Genomic DNA, 22,302 nt, shown 5'->3' with positions numbered 1-22,302 from the left:
GCTTCTCATCCTTCAGACATAAATAAACTGAGTCAGTCCAGGGGATGTAAATATCTGTTTCCAGAGGACTAGGTATTTCAAATTTGATGCTTATACCATGGATTGTAACCATGCTGTTGTGCCTCCTCCTGCAACCATCACATGTTTTTACAGCAAAGTTGGTCATGAGAGACAGTGAGTCAACAGGGTACATGTTTTAGACATTTTATTGAACTTTGCATATGAAATAATTTAATATTTGTAAGTTCTAATGCAAAACATTAAAAAAATAAATTCAACATTAGGTAAAAAAATCACACAACCAAAAAAATCACTTGTGTTTACTGGTAACTTAACACAAGGCCCCATACTACAATGGCATTTACATTTTAGAACATCGTAAGTAACAGCTTGGTTTAGTTTGGTATCAAAGGAACAACTTTAACATGACTTACTGTCAAAATTGGAATTAAAAACAACAACAACAACCTGAAACAAAAGACCAGGTTTTGAATTACATTGTTTCTATAAGGTTCTCGTGGCACCTATTCATGAATGGTCAACTTTTTTTAAGAGATGCATGTTTGGTTTTATCTATCTTAACAGAATTTCAAAGGGCAGTGCTTCAAGACAAGCTTGAAAGTTCTGCTGAAATGCATCCAGATGTGTTCTGATACAGATAGAAACAGATGTTGCAGTACTACTCAGTGTGTGTATATCACAGAGCTGTTAAGTCTAGCTAGAGAAAGCAAAGGCAAAAATATATCCAGTCATCTTTAGTCATAACAGAACACAATGGAAATGTCATGTAATGATGAAGGGAAGAGAGAACTTAACTATTTCAGTGGTAGAAGTTGGTGGCTTAGTATTTGCTGGCTGGGTTTCAGTCTCAGACATGCAACATCTTATTGCAAAGATCTCCAAGTGGAATTTTCAAAAGCACATGAGTTAGGTACCTTCTGTCCATTGAAAAGAGTTGAACACTTAGGCCCAGATCCTCAAAGGTATTTAGGTGTCAACGAGAGTTAAACCCCTAAATATCTTTTGGGGATCTGGGCTCTAACTAATTCACTCAGATGCTTTTCTGAAAAATCTCAACCTGAACAATTAAGGCCAGATTCTTCCACCTTCCTCTCACTGAGTAGCACCTTACTGAGTGTATAGTCCCCACTATTACAGTGGACAACACAAGGAGTAAGGTACTATTACACAATGCCAGAGTGGCCCACTCAGCTACGATTTGAACCTAGCTCTCTGAATGAGTAGTAAATCGGATTGTTGTTGTGAAGCATGTTGGATGTTGTCAACACCATTCTCTATGGATACGGTGGACTTGAGTTGATAATTGGCCACCTAAAACAAGGTGGTCTTAAAACAAGGTGGTCTTAAAGCAAGAGTCCAAACAAGTTGCCCTAGAAACTATGGGTGAGAGTCTGCGCTGTGGGTCTAAGAGGTGCAGCACACAGCTTGCAGTCTGAGGGAGATCGCTTTTAAGCCACCTTAATGCCCCACTGAACCTGGGCTGCCTTGTGGCTGTGACGTAATTTATACAGTCCCAGATGTCTGGGTTTGCAAGAGGTTCCTCACTAGGTAGCTTTATGGTTGCCTTCCACAATTCCCGCACTGGAGGAATTTCCTTCCCCCACCTCCCAGTCAGAACAGAGGCTTGTCCAGCCTTTTATCTAGCAGAAATGGGCTGGAGTGGGAGCATGAGACTCTCCCCCTTTAGATGGATCATTCAAAGTGGTTGCTTTTTGGAGACTCGGCCGTGGGTACTGTTACCATTTTGTTGTGCTTTTGCTTTAGCCTGAAAGCTCTATATACCAGTAAAATACTCTGTGTCCACCAGACTGTAGAAATAATAATTGCCTTTAATGCAGCTCTAGCCCAAGTAGGGAACAGCCTAAGGTGTTCTCTAAGTGTTGAGGTGACATCAATAATAGCAGGAAGAACGGGCAATTGAGCTAGCAGTTCCTATGCTGGATTGCAAAGGACAAGGATGTGCTTCTATCAGAGGACTCAGAGTGGGCTAGGGGTTAGACTGGGAGTTAGGAGCCCAGGGTTCTGACCTTGCTCTTATGCCAAGTCTTCAAGCCTGGGCAAATCAGTTGGGCCATAATTTTTCAAACATGGGCACTTAAATGAAAATGGACTCTCCTCCCCCCACCCCCTGAGCCTACCTCTCCCATTTCTCACCAATCCCTTTGTGGAAAATGGAGAATCAGATGCCCAGCACTCCTGAAAATCAGGTCACTTTCATTTCAGTATCTAAATATGATCGTAGGAGCCTAAGGGCCTGTATACGGAGAGGGGGAGAGAGGCTTGGAATAGGTATTGTGCACTAGCTGTCCATGTGGATTTTCTTATTCTGCCTTAAAAGTGCCTTTGTGGGGCTTAGCTTAATCCATGCTCTTAAAATAAATCTATGCTGCAATGGGGAGGAGGGAGAGGATCATTTGCAGCTCATGTAGATGGATCCTCACTTGGTTTTAATCTAGCTAGCCCATGACAAGCAGCAATGGGGACACAGCAGCGTGGGCTTCAGTACAGGCTAGAAACGCAAGTATATACCCAAGCAGGCCAGACAAGTGTGTGCAGCCGTGACACTGATGCCATTCCCTCACTTACTTGTAGCAAACTAGCTGGATTAAAGCCTGCTTGGGTACGTCCGCATGAGCTGCAAATGACACCCTGGTTGCACAGCAGATGTAGCCTTAGTGCAGAATAAGAGCGTGCACATGGGGACAGCGATGGCAGTTTCCTGAGGAAACACTAGTTTAGGACCGGATACTGTACGTGCTGGCTTAAACTGGGAAAAATAACATTATTATTAGAATAGACTAATGCAAATTACTGAAATATTCAGCAACTTGCTGAGTTTTCTGTACATGTAATATTTAGATAGTGTTGAAAACTGAAATGAGTCATGACCCGTATAACTTCCTTGAGAAAATGCCAAACCCAAATGAATGCAGACATTCTAGTGTTAAGTACTAGAATACATCTATGAATATGATACCCACTGCAGTTTTACTTTGTTAGGGTTGTACAGATCAAATCTCCAAACCTACTGGCTTACAGAACCACAGTTTTAGTTGCACATTCAAATTAAGTGGAATGTGGTGTGCATTAATGAAACCGTTTTTAAAATAGAAAATACCTTGAACTGGGACTGATTTTTTTGTTTGGGGCAGTAAACCCCATGAGGTTGCCTGGTAAAACCCACCTCTGGTAAATACCATGCATTCCTGCATCGGGAGCTAGTGCAGAATAGTGCACTTTGAATTCATACTCTAGCTTAGTTTGCAATAGCCTCCTTATGTACCTGATCCCCAACTTTAGGAACATAAGCTTGAAAATGTTACTGGAAGCAGGTATCGCATAAACATAATCTGCCAAAGCGGATAAAAAGATTTTAGGTTGATTATTTTTTTTAAAGTCACACAACTGTGTTTTTCTAAGGGAGGAGGGGAGAGAAATAACCAGGACAAATTGTACATTACCATCCTCACCTGTATCAAAGGCTGGCACGTCAAAACATCAGATTTAAAGAGTAATTCACCTAGAACCACTGCTCTAATCTTCTAAGATATATGGATCTCTTTCTGGATAAATATACTACTGCAATGAAGACAGCAGAAGTAGAAGATTCAGAATGTGTGTTGGCTTCAAAAACTTTTTGGGATCGGGGGGGAAGTTTGACTTCCTGTGAAGTTTCTCAATTTTCAAAGAAAGATATTGATTTCAATATAAAATCTAGACAGTAAATATTGATGCTTTTATACACAGAACAGTTTTTCTCCAAGGATGATATTGAGCTTTATGTTAAGTTTTAATTAACATTTGTAAAGTATTATACCTCTGAGTATATTTGAGGAATGTAGCTCTTGTCCAAAGGGCTTAATTCTGTGTCATTAAAGTCAATGGGACCTTGGTTGTTGGCATAAGTGGAAACAGGACCCGGCCTAAAGTGAATTGCTAATGAGGCAAGGAATGGAACCCAGGAGTCCTGACTCTAAGCCCCCCGGTGACACTGCCTCCAATGCTTTGCATGTTGCCTATTAGAGAGGAAAGGATCACATCTCATACTAACCAATGAAGGGCTGCCAGCTAAGCCCCTTCATACATGTTTTATCAAGGGAGCACTTACTACAACCTGTGTAGGATGATTGACAAAACATACTTAGAACACCATGAACAAGACCCTCAACTGTTGAAAATCAACACAGCTCAAGCGACTTAATAGACATATAAGGATTTGCCCCCATAGCTTTGTCTGACAGAAAGGGCAGCGAGATTCTTTCTGTACTCAGATGAGCAACCTTATTGAAGTCCATAGCTCAGGGCTGGAGGATTGGACCCTATGTTTATTAATAGTCTAGACTACTATGGGCTGTGATACCTTGGTCTAATGTTGGTTGTTGGGTTTAGTGTGCGGGTGCTGGGAGGTGTAGGTGGCCTGTGATGTATATTAAGTCAGACTAGATAATCTGATGGTCCCTTCTGGCCTTAAACTCCATGAAGACAACAGTTGTGTTTGGGCTCAAAGGAGAACTGCATGGTGCCCAATTTCTAAAGATCACATATAATGCAGAGGCTTCCAGCATCTCCCAGAATGTGGCTTTAAAAGGCTATGAATAAACATGAGTAGTCTGCATCAGATTGTGAGAATGAAGATGCTCTATTTTCCTGCTCTTTTGGAGATATCAGCCATAATTAAGTCGCCTTTAGAAGGCATGACTGGGTGCACTTTTACTTTGCCTTCACTTGCAAAATGCAATACAGCCTTTGTCTTCCAAATCATGTATTCTCCCAAAACGCACAACACTATATTCAGCATTATCCAAGTAGTATGTTGCACTGAAGAGTTAAAAGTATCAAGTCATCTTGATGAGTTAGAAAAGCACACCGACAACTAGCTTGTAACACAACCCAACGAAACATCATAGAACATACCTTGACAACATTTACCAAATGTCAGTTTCACTGTTAACTCTATGTACAGTAATGAAAATAGTATGAAATTTGGCAAGTTTTTATCAGCTGTTGATGTCTGTCACCAGGTGAATTTGCTACTTGACAGAGACCATCATGGCATTACACACATGGGATTGCGATTTGTTTTTGGAATGGAACATTTTTAATGGAACGTTCTCAATCAACAAACCCAAACGTGACAGGCAAAGCGAGTCTCGTTTTTAATCACCTCACAAGTCAAAATATGCACTTCAAACCACACCAGAGAGACACTTCCACAAAATGGGCTGCTACTGCAAATGCATGAGGTATAATGTTACACATACATGCCAGATAAAAATTACTCCATAACACTATTGAAAAATAAAAATAAGTACAGGTCCATTAAAAATGGATTTCCTCTCTGTATTTTAAGGAATACTTTCCAATGTACCAAAAGAAACCCTTTAAGACTCATTTAACCCCTTTGGGACTGGTAGCCACAGTGCTTTTCAAGGTTGGTGATGAGATGCACTCTAGGAAATTAATTTTTCCTGCTGCCAGTATGTGGCTCCAGTCTGTCCCCTTACTCGTGTAAGTAATCTGACAGACGTCAGTAGGATTATTGGTGTGAGCAAGGGCTACCCACGTGACTTGAGAGGTGCTGGATCAGACTCTAGGCTGGTACTCAGCTTGTTTTGCAATCCAATCGATTCCTGAATGTTCACGGGGGTGGAAAAGTGCTTTCTGAGCTAGCTATGAGTGCCTTTAGGCTCACTTCAAACCTGCTGAAGCCTTTGCTCATCTCATTTTGAGACTTAAGAGTCCAACCCCACAAGCATATTAAGCAGTAGGAAACACTGTAAACAAACATTTTAGATCATCTACTTAATATTTGAGAGCAAGACTGTAAATTACACCAAATCAAAAGTCATGGGTCTCAGCTACATCAGAAGCAGATTCACCGAAGAGAGTGGAATTGCTCTAGTTTATGCCGGTGGAAATGAGATCAGAATCTGGCCCCCCATGCCTCAGATCCTTTCATTTAAATGTTGGCCAGGTGCAAAGTAAGGGCTGGTCTACACTAGGGGGGGAAATCAATCTAAGATACGCAACTTCAGCTACGTGACTAGCGTAGCTGAAGTCAAAGTATCTTAGATCGAGTTACCTACTATCCTCACGGTGCGGGATCGACATCCGCGGCTCCCCCTGTTGACTCTGCTACCGCCGTTTGCGTTGGTGGAGTTCCGGAGTCAACAGGGGCTCGTTCGGGGATTGATATATCAAGTCTAGATGAGACGCGATATATCGATCCCTGAGAAATCGACTGCTACCTGCCAATACGGCCGGTAGCGAAGACGTGCCCTATGACAGTCTCTGTGTTGGACACAAATCCTTTTGGTCAAATTGTGGCAGGTGCTTTGAAGTATTTCCTCTTACTGTTGCCTTTTGGCAGCCTAAGGGAGTTAGGCATCTAGCGCTCATTGAATTTCAATGGAGTTTGGGTGCCTAGCTCACTTAGGCCCCTCTGAAAAATCTCCAGCCGTAATCCTTGGACTACTGATTTTCTGTCAATGACGTGTTAGCCACCAAGTGACTTAGACCTTTCTGAGAATCCCACCCACTGTGCACAGAAGCTACATCCTTTCAGTCTCAACCATCCTACAGGAAGCAGAGACTCCTGTGATTCTTCACGGCAAGTGAGACATTCAGTGGGAGTGTTCCCTACCAGGCTCAGGCCACATAACTCGGCTTTGTTTTCAAGGACTCATTGACAGGTCAGGAAGCTGATGCACAAATAGCTCTGATAGAAGGGAGCTGGCCTTGAGAGAAGGCCAGTGGGAATCTACAGATCTGAAGAAAAAATATACAGAGCAAGTTAAAGAGAGATGGGCTTAGTTTAAGATTCATAGATTCTAGGACTGGAAGGGACCTTGAGAGGTCACCGAGTCCAGTCCCCTGCCCTTAAGGGCCAGAGCCTCACCTGGTATAAATCAGCCCAGATCCAGTGAAGTTAAATTTACTGAGGATCTGGCCCAATGTCTTTATTTATTTTTTAAATGTACTTATCTGTGTTACTTTGCCAGGCCTCAATCCGTAAAGCAGAGTTTCCGGGACTGGGCACCTCCGGGGATTAGTAATGGAAAACAGAACCTTTCACCTCTAGGCCGTGCTGGTCTGTGGACAAGTAGGACTTCAGTCTCTAGAGGGAGATTTTTTTTTTCCTCCAAAAGCCGCTAAGAGATTTGGGAGCATGTGTTATGCTGAAAGTCAATGGGACTTGTGCTCCTAAATCACTCAGTGCTTTTGAAACTCTTTTCACACACATTTAAAAGGTGCTAAGGGCTCTAACTCCTATTAAAATTAATAGCAGTCAAGTGGGTTCAGGACTGAGCTCTTACTTGATCCCCAAAATGTCTTTCATAAACTGAAAAGGGTTCAGTTTGGCACCCTCCATTTATACAACACACCCCTTTTCTTGTGACTCTGGGTGCAAATGCAGGATTCAGCCTGACTCTGTTCTCATGCAGGTGTGACTCAGGAGTGTTTCCATTAAACCCAGTGGAGTAGCCCTGGGGTAAAGGTTGTGTGAGTGAGAGGAGGCCTGGGCCTGGTGTGTTTGCCTGACTCGCATGGACAAGCCTGGTGACAGTATATGGGCATTCGGCCTTGTGGCCTCTGGTCTGCTGACTCTAGCAGAAATGTTTCTTTAGTTTGGAGGAGGAAGAGAAGAATTCAAGAAAAGGATTTTTTTGGGGTGGGGTAGAGGGTTTTTTTGGTTTTTAAAGGCATGGACAATTTTCAGGTAGATAGGTTTTGAGGCCTAAACAAGGTTAGCAGTGTCCCTTCAAGGAAGTTATTCCCTGCCCCCAACTGCTAATTTTATAAATTGCGCACCAGTTGTGCTTTGGAGGATCTTACAACAGCCAGGCCTCACAATCAGACTAGGGTGGCAATTGTGAACTACAAAACAAGCCCCTGTTGATCCAGCCCAAACCCAAGGTTTTGAAGAAGTTAACTTTAGTTTGATTCCTCTTTGCAGCTCTAGTGCAAAGTGAAACACAGGTCAATCGGTTGACTTCGTAGCCCAATTTTTTTTTGATTTCTAGAGCCAGGAGGAGGGAGAACGACGTTTATGTTTAAAAAATATTTTTCCTGACTTAGAGTCCCATTCGGAAGCATTTCTCTGGCCCAGGGATGTTCTACATGGCCTGATTGCCTGGTATCCTGGTTTGAAATACAAGTGAACATACAGTATGTGTAAGCTTCTGCTCCAAGCACACTTTACTGTTAGTTACAAAGCTGGGAAAGATGGATGTTCTAGTCAACTATACAACAGACCATGGTCTTTACTCTGTTTCCTGTATTGTATATACATTGAAAATGCTCTTGGAATACTGACCCAAAAGAGAATAACGGCCCCAATAAAAAGTCTCCACTCCTCGTGTTTTCACTGCCTCTGCTCCTGCTATTTCTTCTTCACGTGTTGGTGGCTCTGCTGTTGCTTCTGAATCCTGCACAGCAGACAGAACCAACTCCGTCTCAGCCAGTCCAATCGGGGTTGACAAACAGCCTCTGCGAAAACAGCTGCCGTGATGTGGTTAAAAATAAACAATGCAGTTTGGGTTTTTTTTTAAAGTAATACCATGCAGAGCCTCATCCGAAGCCCATCGGCTTCAACAGGCTTTGGCTCAGGCCCTATCTATATTTGCTTTTGTACAAGACTCTAAACCCATTGCAGTCATAACCCTTCTGCTGCGAAACAGTTGTCTGTGTTTGGTACAGCTTTGAGTGGGATGTAGGCAGGATGTCAGATGGAGCGATGCAGGGGTATGAATGTCCAAAAACAAAATGTGGGCAGGAGAGAGCCTTTTAGAGCAATGTGTTGGGGCTTGTCTGCCTCTTCACAGTTTGGCTTTGCTTAAGTCCTATCATTGAAAGTAAAGAGAGCTGCTATTTTACTGTATTGTCCCAGGAAAAACATAGGCACAGCAGATAAACTAGCGCGCCTCACAACCACACATCTGATCTCCCTGGTGGCTACGCTTCTGGACGGGGAGAAGAATCATTTGCTTAGAATGCAACTGGGCGCTACATAAATTAGTAAGGGAGAAGGGGAAAGCCTCTTGCTAGTTTTTCCCATCAAGCAGTGATTACAATTGTACCTCGCTGATCTGCACACCTTAAGATTCATACCCCAACGTGGTATCTTCCCACACTTCTGAGCAAAGATTTCAGAGCAGAGGATGCTGTACTGAAGTCCCATGTGCCTGAGCAGGGTTTGGACAAGCGTCTTAGCCATGGTGTGCCGCTGCTGACACAAGAGCTGGTGCTGGTGTAACCAGTGTAGGGGATACTCTGGTAGCATAAAGACAGTCAGCAGCACCTAAGCCACCCCGCTTCCTGCTGCCAGTGGTGTGGGAAGTGTTCTCAGGACTCTCCTGCATTTCTCAATCCCTAGCTGCTACTTTGCCCAAACATTTACACAGTGGTTTTGCAGCCAGAGCAAGTCAGCTTATCCAGGCCAGCCAGTGATGTTTGTTTGCTGTGTAGATGTACCCTAAGTCCTTTGCAGACAGCATAACTTCTACCACGGGACCCGACTAGCGTATAGGTAGCCTGGGATGGGACAGGAGTGTAAAGGTGAGCTTTACGCTATCTTTTCACACCCATTCCCCGATTGATGCTGTAGGCTCATCGGCCATATGCTAAGATCTGGGCCTTATTTAATACACTAGTGTTACTAGCAAAAACAACCAAGTATCATAATGGTAAGTAACCATACAACAGATTCTTTGTGATGCACTCTCCTTCCCTCTGCAATTGCTCACCTACTTGCTGACAACATGATCATTGGCAGTATGTCTCCTAGACATCACCCCAAACGCGAGAGGAGCCGCTTTCTCAGCAGCTTTGCTGCTTCTCTTTAACCCCGGTGCATTGGATGTCAGTGGGAAAATAACAAACAGATGTAAAATAAAACAGCAGTTGTTAAATGAATAACTGACTCCTTTTTTTATTATAGTATTATAAACCAATACTATAATATGCATTCCTGATAAAGTTCAACATACTGTAGAAAAGGGAGCATTGACATCTGTGAAATGACGAGTGAGTTATGGTGATGCTAGAGTCACTATTAGTCACGCATAGTCCCACAGCTATCTGTCTGGACACTTGCTTTTTAAAGCCAGGCACAACTTGTTAGCTGACTCTTCAACACCTTCCTCTTCAGCATCAGTGGATGATGTTACCCTTTTCTCCTAGTGTAATTAGGGTAAACTGGAAATCCTTTGGTGCAGAACATACCTAGTTATAACCAATATTTCACAGAAAAATAGCACATGACTCATTCATTTCTCATGGCTAGACACAGCCCGTGATAAAGTCATTTGAAATAAAACAGCAAGAGCAGTTGAATTGTTACAGACAAAACATCTGGATTGTTTATTAGCTGCTCTGTTTAACATTTCCTTTCTGGTTGTTTAATCTTTCATGAGTATGTGGGGTTTTTTTATTTTATTTTAAAGGCTGAAATAAGGTCCAAATGATTTTCCACCTCCTTCTGCTTTTTCCTGGCTTTGTTCGGTCTTGTTATTATATTGCACATGATTTGAAGATAATCTTCGGGCTGAAAAGATGTTCCCTTCTACATAATGCACTTGTTAGAAAACACAGATAACACGTAGAACTCTTTATGCCACTAGAAGTTAAAGTACTGCATACATAAGAGGATAGGCCATCCATCAGTTCAGTCCACGATATAAAGAATATAACTAGTCACTGCATTCTCAATGTGTCTGATTCTTTTAAGAAATATTTTACTGACCAACTACAATTTTTGTAGCTCTTACTTTGAGATGACTTCTGTTATCTGTTGGGCAGGGGAAATAACAGCTTTGAAAGAAAAACAAGGTGTTTGGATTTTTTTTTTTTTAAGGCAAAGTGGAACACATCTTGCACACAGATCCCCTTTAAGAACCTCTGAAATCTTCATGCCCTAAAAATGAAAAGTACAAAATAGCTAATTAAAGCAGTTTAATGGTCTAAATGCAACACAGTCTAAATAACAAAGTTTGCTATTCTAAAGACAGGAAAAGATCCAAAAATATGCTCAAATTATTGACTATTATCTCTCATTAATATTGAGTCTCAAATCCTACCCAGGGTAATTAGCATGACATTACTTTCCCTCATCGGGTTTATCTCAATCAAGCTGGTTTTGTTAAGGCCTGATATCATCTGAGTCATGTTTAGCAACTGATTGGCCTTGTAAATCTGGCACAAAATTAGCGTGAACTGTTGATGGCAAATGTATGTGAATGATTACAGAGAGACGAGGCCAGGTTCCAATCTCATTTGTACCCAGTGGAAACACAAAGTAATGCCAGAGCAGGCAGTCTTGATTTGCACCACTGAACTTAGAACAGAATTTGACCCTAGGTAATTGCCACATTTGAAAGGGTAAAAATATGGGTAGATTTGCCAATGTAGTAAAAGGGGGGAAAATCCAGTCCTCTCCAATGACTGCAAATATTGCATATTGTCACTACCCAAGAGAAACTTTACCTGATCCATTTAGATAACATCTAAATATTTCAGACATTTAACTAGGACAAAGCAAATATCAAGACACATTTTATAGAGGGGAAGTCCTACTGTTTCTTTGAGATACAAACCAGAGAGAGTTTTGGAAATCTATCACTCTACAAAATTAATGGTCCTGCTTTTTATTACTATTATTATTATTATTATTAAATGCAACCAAAACTCCTGCTGAGACTATGTAGCTAGGTAACATTTTCAAATCCACCTGAGTGACTTAGACTTGTCTACAGCGGGGAGCTATTGCACTTTAAATGCATACCTTTGGGCCTTGTCTACACTGCCACTTTCCAGTGCTGAAACTTTCTCGCTCAGGGGGGGTGAAAAAACACACCCCAGAGCAATGCAAGTTTCAGTGCTGGAAAGTGGCAGTGTAGACAGTGCACTAGTGCTGGCAGCTACTCCCCTCATGGGGGCAGGGTTTTTTAACAGCTCTGGGAAAGCTCTCTCCCAGCGCTGCTGCCATGACTACACAGCCACGTTAAAGCACTGCCTCTGGTAGCGAAGACACACTTAGATTATATTTCAAAAACTATTGCGGAATAGAGCTTGTGTGGACAATCTTACTCCGCGCTAAAGAGCTTCTTTGTACAGATGAGCTTTAATGGATGAATCTACTTTCAAAATGGATTTATCTAAACTGCACAAAGGTTCTTGTGTGGAATAAACGTGTCCACACAGAAACTATTCTTCAATATCTATTTCCACATGTAGACAAGCCCTAAGTACTACTGACTTTCACTACTATTTAGGCTCCTAACTCACATAGATGCTTGTGAAAATTTTCTGTAGAGTATAAATTGCTCTGGTCTCGGACCATGTCCTCTTCCAATCCACTGTAGTCATGTGGAACCAGATTTTCAGATGCTCAACACACACAATCAGAGTCAGATTTTCAAAAGAGCTCAGCTCCCACGCAGACATCTAAGTAATCATACAATTTTCAAAAGAGATCGGCACCCAATGTGTCCCAACATGCGATTCTTTTAAAAACTTGCCTTATTAAATTATGTCCATATTTGGATCTTATGATGACTAGGATATACAATGGCTACAGGACTGCAATCTAAATGGATAAAGTAGGAGGTGCTAATCCATAGGCCCCTTTAGCACACAATTCTGCAAACTGACTGACTGCAAGTACACCCTGTACCTAACAGAGAGTCCTACTGACTTTACCAGTTCTCTGCTCACCTGCCCAGAGTCTCAGTGGGTTCTGCATGCGTTCCCTGGTGCAGATCATGTTCCAGAATCAAGGCCATGCACCAGATTTTTAAAGATATTTAGGCACCTAGGTTGCAATCCACAAAGATACTTAAATGTTGCAACACTGAGTGTCATGGCACTTAACTTCTAAGCACCTAGAAAATCATAGGAACTACACTGTGCCCACAAGGCTGAGTTAGATGCCAAAGTTCCCTATACGAGTAGGGAGAAGCAGGTACCTAAAAATGCAATTCAGAAAACCAGCGTGCCAGAGGAGGAGAGAGGATTTGAACAGGGGTCTCCCACCTCTGAGTGCTATAACCACTGAACTATGGGATATTTAGATGTAGGGCTCCTGCAAGCTCTGCTGTCAAAGCTGTACCATTGTTGGTAAATAAAGAGTGATTGAACCAGAGAGAGAGTAGGAAAGATGCCGTAGTCCAGTGGCTAGGGCCCCCCAGGAGCAGGAGAGCATAGGTCAAGTCCCCCTGCTCCAAGCAGGCAGGCAGAATTGTAGAGCTATACTGAGTATGCGGAGAAACCTGTGCTGAACGGAGAAAGAGCTGCCGGTGGCTGCAGCCTGGCCCCCAACTTGCAGTCCTGCACCTCGGCTGGCTCACCAAATTAAGTCCCGCCTGAAAGCTGACCCTCTTTCTCCAGTCCCAATTATACAATAACAGACACATTTTACTCTTTCCAACACAGGGCACAAATATTCATGAACCACATTACTGCTTTTCCTCTAAATAATTATACATTTTAAATTTGCTTCTAATTAATATTCCAAAAAAACTACTTCATAAAGATAAATCAATGATTCAAAGGCTTTTCTGTGTGGGAGGTGGGGGTAGCTGAATTACATTTGGCAAATATGCAGTCAGTGTATCAAAGGCAATTTTGCCTTTTGCCCCAAACCTTTTACTTTACTAAGAGGAATTTTTCACGTGAATTATAATGGGTTTTCACCACTCATAGGACTCTACAGTGGCTACCCAGAGAAGTAAAATGCATTTTCCTGTACTACTCAAACATCCTGTTACAACTAGGTTTGCTTATTGCAATCCTAAATACCCCCAAATGGCCATTATCTAATATATTTATGACAACTATATGGCTATCAGTTTCAAACATACTTAAATTCATTTGCAGCTCACATTTCCAGATTAATCTCCGGGAGAAACCTTGCATTCGTCATTAAAAGAATACTAGGCTCGAGTTGCCTCTCAGACCTGTTTCTCACCAGTCTAACTTCAGTGACTTCAACTGAATCGCTCTCAATTTAAACTGGAGTAGTGGAGAGTTAAGCACCAGGACTCAGGGCCACCCAGATGGGGTGGGGACAAGTGGGACAATTTGCCCCAGGCTCCGCAGGGGCCCTTACAAGAGTGTTTTGGGGCCCCTGGAGTGGGGTCCTTCACTCGCTCCGGGGGCCCTGGAAAACTCTTGTGGGGCCTGGGCCCCCAGAGCTTCTTCCACTCTGGGTCTTGAGTGGCAATTTGGTGGAAGAGGGGTACTTCCGAGGGACACCCCCGCCACCGAATTGCCGCCGAAGACCCGGCACTTCGGCGGTGAGCCCCGCTTCAGCAGTAATTCGGCGGTGGGGGGGCCCTGCCGTGGCTCTTCGGGGCACTTCGGTGGCAGGTCCCAGAGCGGAAGGACCCCCCGCCGCCAGATTACTGCTGAAGCGGGGGACCCCTGCTGCCGAAGACCCCAGGCCCCCTGAATCCTCTAGGTGGCTCTGCCAGGACTATCTGTGCATGGACCATTCCCCTCACTGGGAATGGAGGCTCAACCACCTCTGTGGAGTCTGTCACAGTTCTGGGGCCACTACACCTTTGACCCCACCGTGGTCAGCTCCAGGAATGTCCATTCAGGTCTGAGGCCTCTAGCCTTCATTTCTCTATGGGCAGAGACCCACATCTCTTCTACTATTCCCCAGGGGGTCAGGCTCCCAAGGCTGTGTCGCAGGGAGCCAGTCCTGCCCCAAGAGAGGTAATGGCTCAAGGCCTTAGACCTGAATGGGCATTCCTAGAACAGACCCCGGCAGCGGGAAGGTCAAAGGTGCAGTTCCTCTGAAATTGTGACCTATGGGAGGATTTTGCATTAATCACCCACTAGTGACTCCAAATTCTGCAGGAAATGCACCTCCCCACAGTGAACCAGGAGCACATAAATACCTGTCATCTGTATTGATACAAAGCGCTACGAATGGGCCTATCTCAAGATAACGATTTTTGAGGTGTTCATACTTTAAACATAAAATAAAATATGGCCTCCCACCCCATCCCCCCAAAAAATAGATATGACATGTAGTTGCAATATCTGTCACAACACCATTCACACTTTCCTCTGGCAGTGCTGAAGGAGAGGATGGAAACGGGCCAGCCTAGGGGGATTCCTGCAGAGCATAAAAGTGTGCAATTTAGAAACAAGTATGCAGCACCCAGCAATTTGGAAGGGCAGGTTTGTGTGTGTGTGCCAAAGAATCTCAGCCCTTCCCCGGGCTCGGCAAATAATTCACTCTCAGGTGGAAGCCGACTGTGCTAAATTTCAGCTCCGAAGAAATGTTTGTTCTGAAGTTATAAAGAGACTGATTAAAAAGGCCGATGAACAAGACGCAGAACTAGGTATAATGAGTCTCCATAAACCAAACAGGAAGCATCTGTTCTCTGCAGAGCTGGGGACAAAACCTGAGCCCTGCATGAAGCTACCGCAAGTACATTTTGCTGAGTGGGCACCACAGGGCAACATCAAAACCAGAGCCCTTTCTTGAAGCAAGAGACTAAAGGGAGGGAGTTTGTCCCCCACTCTGCCCCCTCTCCCCTGCAAGCTGGGGGCTGTTCAAGACTGAAATAGAAGAGGTGAAAAAAGAGAACCCCTTGTGGTCCTGGGGTAATGATTCCAACCATCCCTCCTGGGGTCTGCAGAAAGAGGAACCCCATGGCCTTTGGTATCAAAAGCTGCTTGCTGAGGCATGGTCACTATCTGCATCCAGTGCCAGGAGAGGCTCCCAGCCTAACATAACCAGGTGCAGGTTCTGCTTATAGCCGGGTTTAAAGCGTGACTGACCAGGCTCAGTAAAGTCTGGGGTTTTCAGAAACTGCCATTACAGGGGTTCTCGGGGCAAACTTTTTGGTGGCCTCAGAGTGCAGCCACCAACTCTTGCTGGTGGCGGCTCTCTCACGTTTTCCTTAAAACCTTAATTAGCTTTAGGGAAGACAAATAAATATGCACAGATACACGTCCAAATCATTGTAATTCATTTACTGCTAGCTAGAAAGTCTGTTGTGAAAAGGGATATTAACAAACATATAAGTATCACTTTTCACAGCAGATTTACTCAGCCCTGGCAAGCCTGAGGACAAATGAAGCCCTGGGGGAGGGCCAGGGGATTTGGAGGTGGGGGCTGGAGGAGGCAACAAGGGCTGGAGCCTGAAGCCCTGTGACCAGAGCCCAAAGTCCCGTGGCCGGAGGGTGAGGAGGATGGAGCCTGAAGCTATGTGGCCGGCCCCTCAGGCATGCTGCCACACAGCCAGCACCCAGGGCTGGAGCCCGAAGCTCCCCAGTGAAAGCCTGCTGCCCTGCCACAGCTGGAGCCCAAAGCCTGAGCCCCACCACCCCTGGAATGGTGGGGAACTCACTGGCTGCCTGCTCCTACAGCCTTATGCCTCAGGTGACTCCAGAGGGGGGCAGGGCCCAACCCCTGCTGGGGGACCCAGCAACCAACACCAAGGCGGTGCATCCAGGAGCAACAGGGAGGGGGACGGGTAGGAGGAATCACTTTGCCCTTCCCACCTCATCTCCCTACTCCTGCAAGGACCCGGGAACCCAGCTGAACGAATGAGCAATGATCCAAACTGCAGCTAGGCAGGAGTAAGGCATGGGCGAGGAAGGATCATTGACTTATTTACTGTCTGTTTTGGTGCCTTCAAATAATGCTGCCTTTCTCGGGATTACTCAGATTTAGAACTACAGATGAACATAATACTGGCTGGAAAGTTTAGTCCTATTGAAAGCAGAGCGAGAAGATAAAATCCAATGCCTGATTCAGGTCAATCTGAAATGGGATTTGATTTACTGTACAGGACAGGAGCCAAATTCATCCCATTGACTTCATTTAGACTCATTCAATTAAAAATGAAAAGGGTGAGGGAGGAGATGATTATGAAAGCCAGTGGGGATTTTTTTTTTTTAAAGCAGAATGCTTAGCAATCTGTGACTCGAGGCCTTATTCAAAAAAACCTAAAGTTCAAGGACTATGCGTTGGCAGACATGATACGTACGAGGTGTTAAAAAGCAGTTCCTTCCATAGTGTGTTGTGCTATGCACGCAATGCCAAGCTAGCTTCCTTTCACACCTTTCAGTACAGATTATATTTCAAAGTGAATTGAGCATGGTCGAGAGATGCCAGCTTGACAGCCCCGGAGATGTGTATGCTAGTTTCAAGTTAGGGATGGACAAAGTTGTTTTGTCTCATTGCAAACCCGCTCCAGCGCTGTGGGTCTGGGAACTTAACTTGAGCTCAAATGCTAGGTTTGAGCTCTGTTTTGGAGAGAGAGTGATAAAATAAGTGTGGGGAGGGGGTAGGGAATTAGGATGAAAACTAGATATAGACACTTGGGAAATGGAGCAAAGGCTGGAGGACGAAAAGCAAACACAAAGAGACACAGAGGAGGAAATGAGCAGGGAAAACGAGAGAGGAAAATTCTAATGAAAACAGATACGTTGGGCTAGATCCTCAGCTGGTGTAAACTGGTAAAACTCCGCTGGATGTCAAGGGAGCTACTCCAAAGAACAGCAGTGAGGATCTGGTCAAGTGAGCTAAAATCTGCCCTGTTACATCCCCATCAACTTGAATGGAACTACACAAATAATCTGGCCCAATTTAATCCCAGTTCCGTGAACAAGTCAAAGCACTTGCCGCAGCCTAACTTTACTCGGTCTGCAGGGAGTTTGGGGGCAGTCGTCTGTACCTAATACAAAGCACAGGCTCCCTTTCAGCTAGGAAAATATTTCTGAATGAATTTCCCTTGTGATGAAAAATGAACATAAGACCAGCCCTACTGGATCAGACCAAGGGTCCATCTAACCCAGTGTCCTGTCCCCCGACAGTGGCCAGTGCCAGGTGCCCCAGAGGGAATGAACAGAACAGGGAATCATCAAGTGATCCATCCACTGTTGCTCATTCCCAGCTTCTGGCAAACTAAACATAAGTTTAAATTACAGGGGAGGAAAAAAGGTTCATGAACCTTAAATCAGCTTTGCAAATACCCTCAAAGAATAGGCAAGTTTAATAAAAGCTCCAGCTTCCATGTGGTTCACCAACCCATAGGTTTAAAATAAATAATAATAAGACTGTGCTCAGGGTCTAACTGATGGCCATATGTGGGGCAGGGAAGGAATGTCCCCACAGGTCATATTGGCAGTGACCCTCGGGTTTTTTTTCACCTTCCCTTACAGCATGTGGGTGTGGGTCACTTGCCAAATTATCTGGGTATTTCCCACTTAACCAGTTCCCTGCCACTGCAGAGCCTTGGGTACTGGTGCACCTCAGTCCCTCCTGTTCTCTGCCTGTGGCACATAAATAATTTAGCCTCCTGTGGGCTGTAATACTTGGTCTAACTAGGGTCATTGGGTTTAGTGTGCAGGTGCTGAGGCAGGAGGTCAGACCAGATGATCTAGTGGTCCCTTCTGTCCTTAAACGCTATAATTCGTATATTTTGCTTTTCATCTGTAGCTCTCAAAGCACCTTACGAAGATGGTCAGTATTATTATCCCCCTCTTGCATATAGGGAAACTGAGTTGGGATGTGACTTGCCCAAGGTCAGCAAGCAGGCCAGTGTCAGAGAAAATAGAATCAAAATGTCCTGAGTCCCAACCCAGTGCTCTATCCACAGGACCATACTATGGCAATAACCCTGGGCCCTGTTATGCTCCTGTTTGTTCTTCTGAATAGCAGCAAATACATTGCCTTGTTTAATTTCCATTCTAATTCTGCTGAATGGTACAGCCCCTGGGGGTCCAGTCGCTAAAGCTGCCTGAATCCTTTGCGGGCTCTTTGTTAAAATCTTCTGGGTCCCGACTCTGAACCTGACTGTATGTGGATGCGCTGTTCCATGGAGCCCCACTCCCATACACAGTCAGCTACAGAATGGGGCTTTCACATCCATCCATCCATCCATCAATGCTGATTGAATTTGTTCCCTTCTTCCTAAATGACAGAGTCAAAACTTCCGGTGTTCAATCTGTTGAGAGATTAGAACCGTGAACTGGCTCACTAATGATCGATCTATTATATATTCATAATTATCAGCTTAAAGGGATCAGTCTGAAGCACACTGTTTTGGCTTGTGTTTCAGTCCTTTGAAAAATGGCATTTGCAGAAATCAGCAGAGGTTTCATTCAAACTCTATCTGGTCCAGAGAGCGATTCCATAACTCTCCACTATGGGGTTTCTTGCGCTTCCTCTGCAGCATTTGTTACTGGCCACTGTCAGAGATAATGCTACATGAGCTCCTGCTCTGATCTGGTCTGACAACTCCTAACACTTGTGTCTGTTTTGCCCAAATCAAGCAGATGCACTTGTATTGTTCTGTATTCACAAAAAAATCCCGAATCTGTATAAAATCCTTAATACCAAATAGTAACTTATGGACAAACCAGCTAAAACATCAGGTGCACTAAATGCAGAAACAACGAGGAGTCCTTCTGGCATCATAGAGACTAACAAATTTATTTGGGCATAAGCTTTTGTGGGCTAAAATCCACTTCATCAGATGCATGGAGTGGAAAATACAGTAGAGAGGTATAAATATACAGCACATGAAAAGATGGGAGTTGCCTTACCAAGTGCAAGGTCAGTGTTAGCTTATGCCCAAATAACTTTGTTAGTCTCTAAGGTGCCACAAGGACCCCTCATTGGTTTTGCTAATATAGACTAACACGGCTACCACTCTGAAACCTACATGTAGGACTACAGCATACTCCCATGTCGATCAATATAAACAGACACACACACGCATCTCTCTGCATACGCTGTCCATGTGCTGACTCACAGAAAAAACACTGAACAATGTCCGAATGGCAGTGCCTTCAGAACAATGATCTATTTTTAAAAATCAACCATATATATCAAGCTTTGTGCATTTCAGTTTGTTTGGATTTTTGTTTACGAATGGGGTCATCTCACCAGGATTACTCGGACTGTGACCTGGGATGAAAGCAGTAGTGGATGAAAAACTTAGCCACACCGAACCAGACTGACAAGCTAAAAGCCCAAGCTTGCTTCATCTCAGTCTATATATGATTTTTATATGGAGATATACCTATCTCATAGAACTAGAAGAGATGCTGAAAGGTCATTGAGTCCAGCCGCTGCCTATCACTAGCAGGACCAAGTACTGATTTTGTCCTAGATCCCTAAGTGGCCCTCTCAAGAATTGAACTCACAATGCTGGATTTAGCAGGTCAATGCTCAAACCACTGAGCTATCCCTCCCCCAGACCAGTTTTAATTTACTTGAACATGTCTTGATCATTTTTTTAAAAGGGGGGAGGGGCAGGGGGGAGAATGATGGAACACCGAAGGGATTTTCATGCAGAAATGTTTATCAATGTGTTTCTACAGGCAAGGTTTACTCAGAATGAAAATCTAAGGCCTGTGCATTAATATATGACACACAGATGGATTCATGAAACTTGTGGAGCTTGTAAAACAGCATTTTGCTCATAGAAGGTCTAATCAATTAGTCACAGTGGAATTAATGAGCAGTATTGTTCAGCAAAGCACTCTTGGTTGCATTTTACCCTGTACTGCCATCTGCAGTGTTAAAATGGCTTCAGTAAAAAGGACAAGCCCAGGTACGCATTCCTTGGCTGCAAGAAGGAATGTTTTCTTAATGGGCAAAAACATAATTTCATTCAACCAAGTGACAAAAAACAGGAGTTTGTATTAAAGTCCTGATGCCTTCAAAATGAAAACCGACGAAAGTGTGTCCCTGTGACATAGGATGAATATGCTGTTCACGCAGACGTTGTGAGCGTATTTCCGTTCTCCCTGTTCAGTAAGCACAGTACAAAATGTGAAATCTGGATACGTCTACTGTGACCCATCCCGAAAGATTGGAACAGTTGCAAAAAGGAGGGTAAAGAGCAGCTACTTGGAGTCCATGGATTCAGGGCCAAATTCTGGTCTCAGATGTGCCTATAACTGAGTAGCTCTGTTGACGTGAGTAGTGACTGCAGGCTTATTATACTGGTATGTAGCCCTCAGAATGTAACCTGTGTGTATGGAGTGCATTCTCTCCCCGCTTTGGGCCACAAAACTACCTGATCTCCTCCAGCAGGAAAGGCATCAGTGGTTTCTACACTCCCCCTTTACTCCCATACAGTCCCTGGCGCAGGGGGTATGCCAGGGAGGAAAGGGAGCATGGTCAGACCACTCTTGCAGTCCCTGGCTGAATGGACAGCTGATTGGGAGCCATAAGCAGCTCAAAGCAGCCCTGAGGCTGTTCTAAACTAAACTACACTGGGGTTGGGGCAGTGTAGAACCAGCCCTTGGATCCGGGAGCCACAGCCTGTGTTGTGATTCCCCTTGCATCTCAGGGAAATATCACCCCAAAGAAGGGCAGGTGAACTACCAAAACTGCCCTGCTTCATGTTCTTCTGGGGGGCGAGGGGGGCATCTTGTGTTTTGTGACTGGTGCCCTGCCAGTGTAGGCCTCCGGAGAGGCAGTTGCGGGTAGTTCCCAGTGACACACCCTCCCCTGGTGTATTTTCTGCACAGGCGTTCCTGCGCCTGGGTTGATGCCAGCAAAAACTACTTCTGAATACGGTACGCATGAACGCACATGCCAGGGCAGGCAGGGTCAGTGCTGCTCTGTCCTCTCTCCCTGTTCTCTGAACCCAGCTCCTCTACCTCCACCGTCACTGCTCTCTGCAGAAACCTCATTGCTGGGTGGCAGGAATGGGACGTTCTGCAATATCAAAATGAAATAAACCAGTCACCCTCCACATCTCCTAAGCCCAACCATTCCTGCCTTCCTCCTGTTGATCTTCCTCCTTATGCCACTTCTCGATGGCAATACTATGAATTAGAATTCTTTAAATCTCAGGGAGGGCATTTAAACAAAAAACAAGCTTTTGAGCCCATGTCCGCAGACAGAAATGACAGCCGTAGTGATATTCAACTATATGGCATGAAGGTGGGTGTCCATCTGCATGTGCAGGAATGCACTGCAAGCTTCCGATCTCATCTGGACAACTGAGGTGTCAATCAAATTTTATTAGGCTGTGGATGCTCCTGCCATCAGAAGAATTTAGTTGAGAGCCAGATCCCCAGACGGTATAAATCAAGCTCCATTCAAGTCAATGGAGCTACACAGATACACGCTACTAGAGGATCTGGCCCTATAATTTGTAAGGAATTTTAACTGGTTACAGGACACAACGACAGAGGATAAAGAGGGAAAGGATGTTGTATGGCTGATTTCACTTTAATGCATGCATTCGCAACGTTAGGTATATTAGGGGTAAAGATGTCAAAAATCCACAGTGT

The 22,302-nt window shown here is 44.2% G+C and overlaps 1 protein-coding gene across 4 annotated transcripts in view; it reads right to left on the bottom strand.

The window, feature by feature from the left end:
• LOC127052467 (adhesion G protein-coupled receptor E2-like) overlaps window positions 1-22,302 on the bottom strand; it is a 227,137-nt gene that overhangs the window by 188,903 nt on the left and 15,932 nt on the right. The window contains exon 2 of one of the 4 annotated variants that reach the window (XR_007774753.1): window positions 1,356-10,936. The exons of the other annotated variants lie outside the window; for them this stretch is intronic. The gene's annotated coding sequence lies outside the window, so the exon portion shown is untranslated. Of the gene's footprint in view, window positions 1-1,355; window positions 10,937-22,302 lie in introns of those variants that run through there. 4 annotated transcript variants of the gene reach the window in all.

This window comes from Gopherus flavomarginatus, chromosome 5 (assembly GCF_025201925.1).
Source record: "Gopherus flavomarginatus isolate rGopFla2 chromosome 5, rGopFla2.mat.asm, whole genome shotgun sequence".
NCBI lineage: Eukaryota > Metazoa > Chordata > Testudines > Testudinidae > Gopherus > Gopherus flavomarginatus.
The sequence above is the reverse complement of the archived record's forward strand: the minus strand, read 5'-3'. Positions and strand labels throughout refer to the sequence as shown.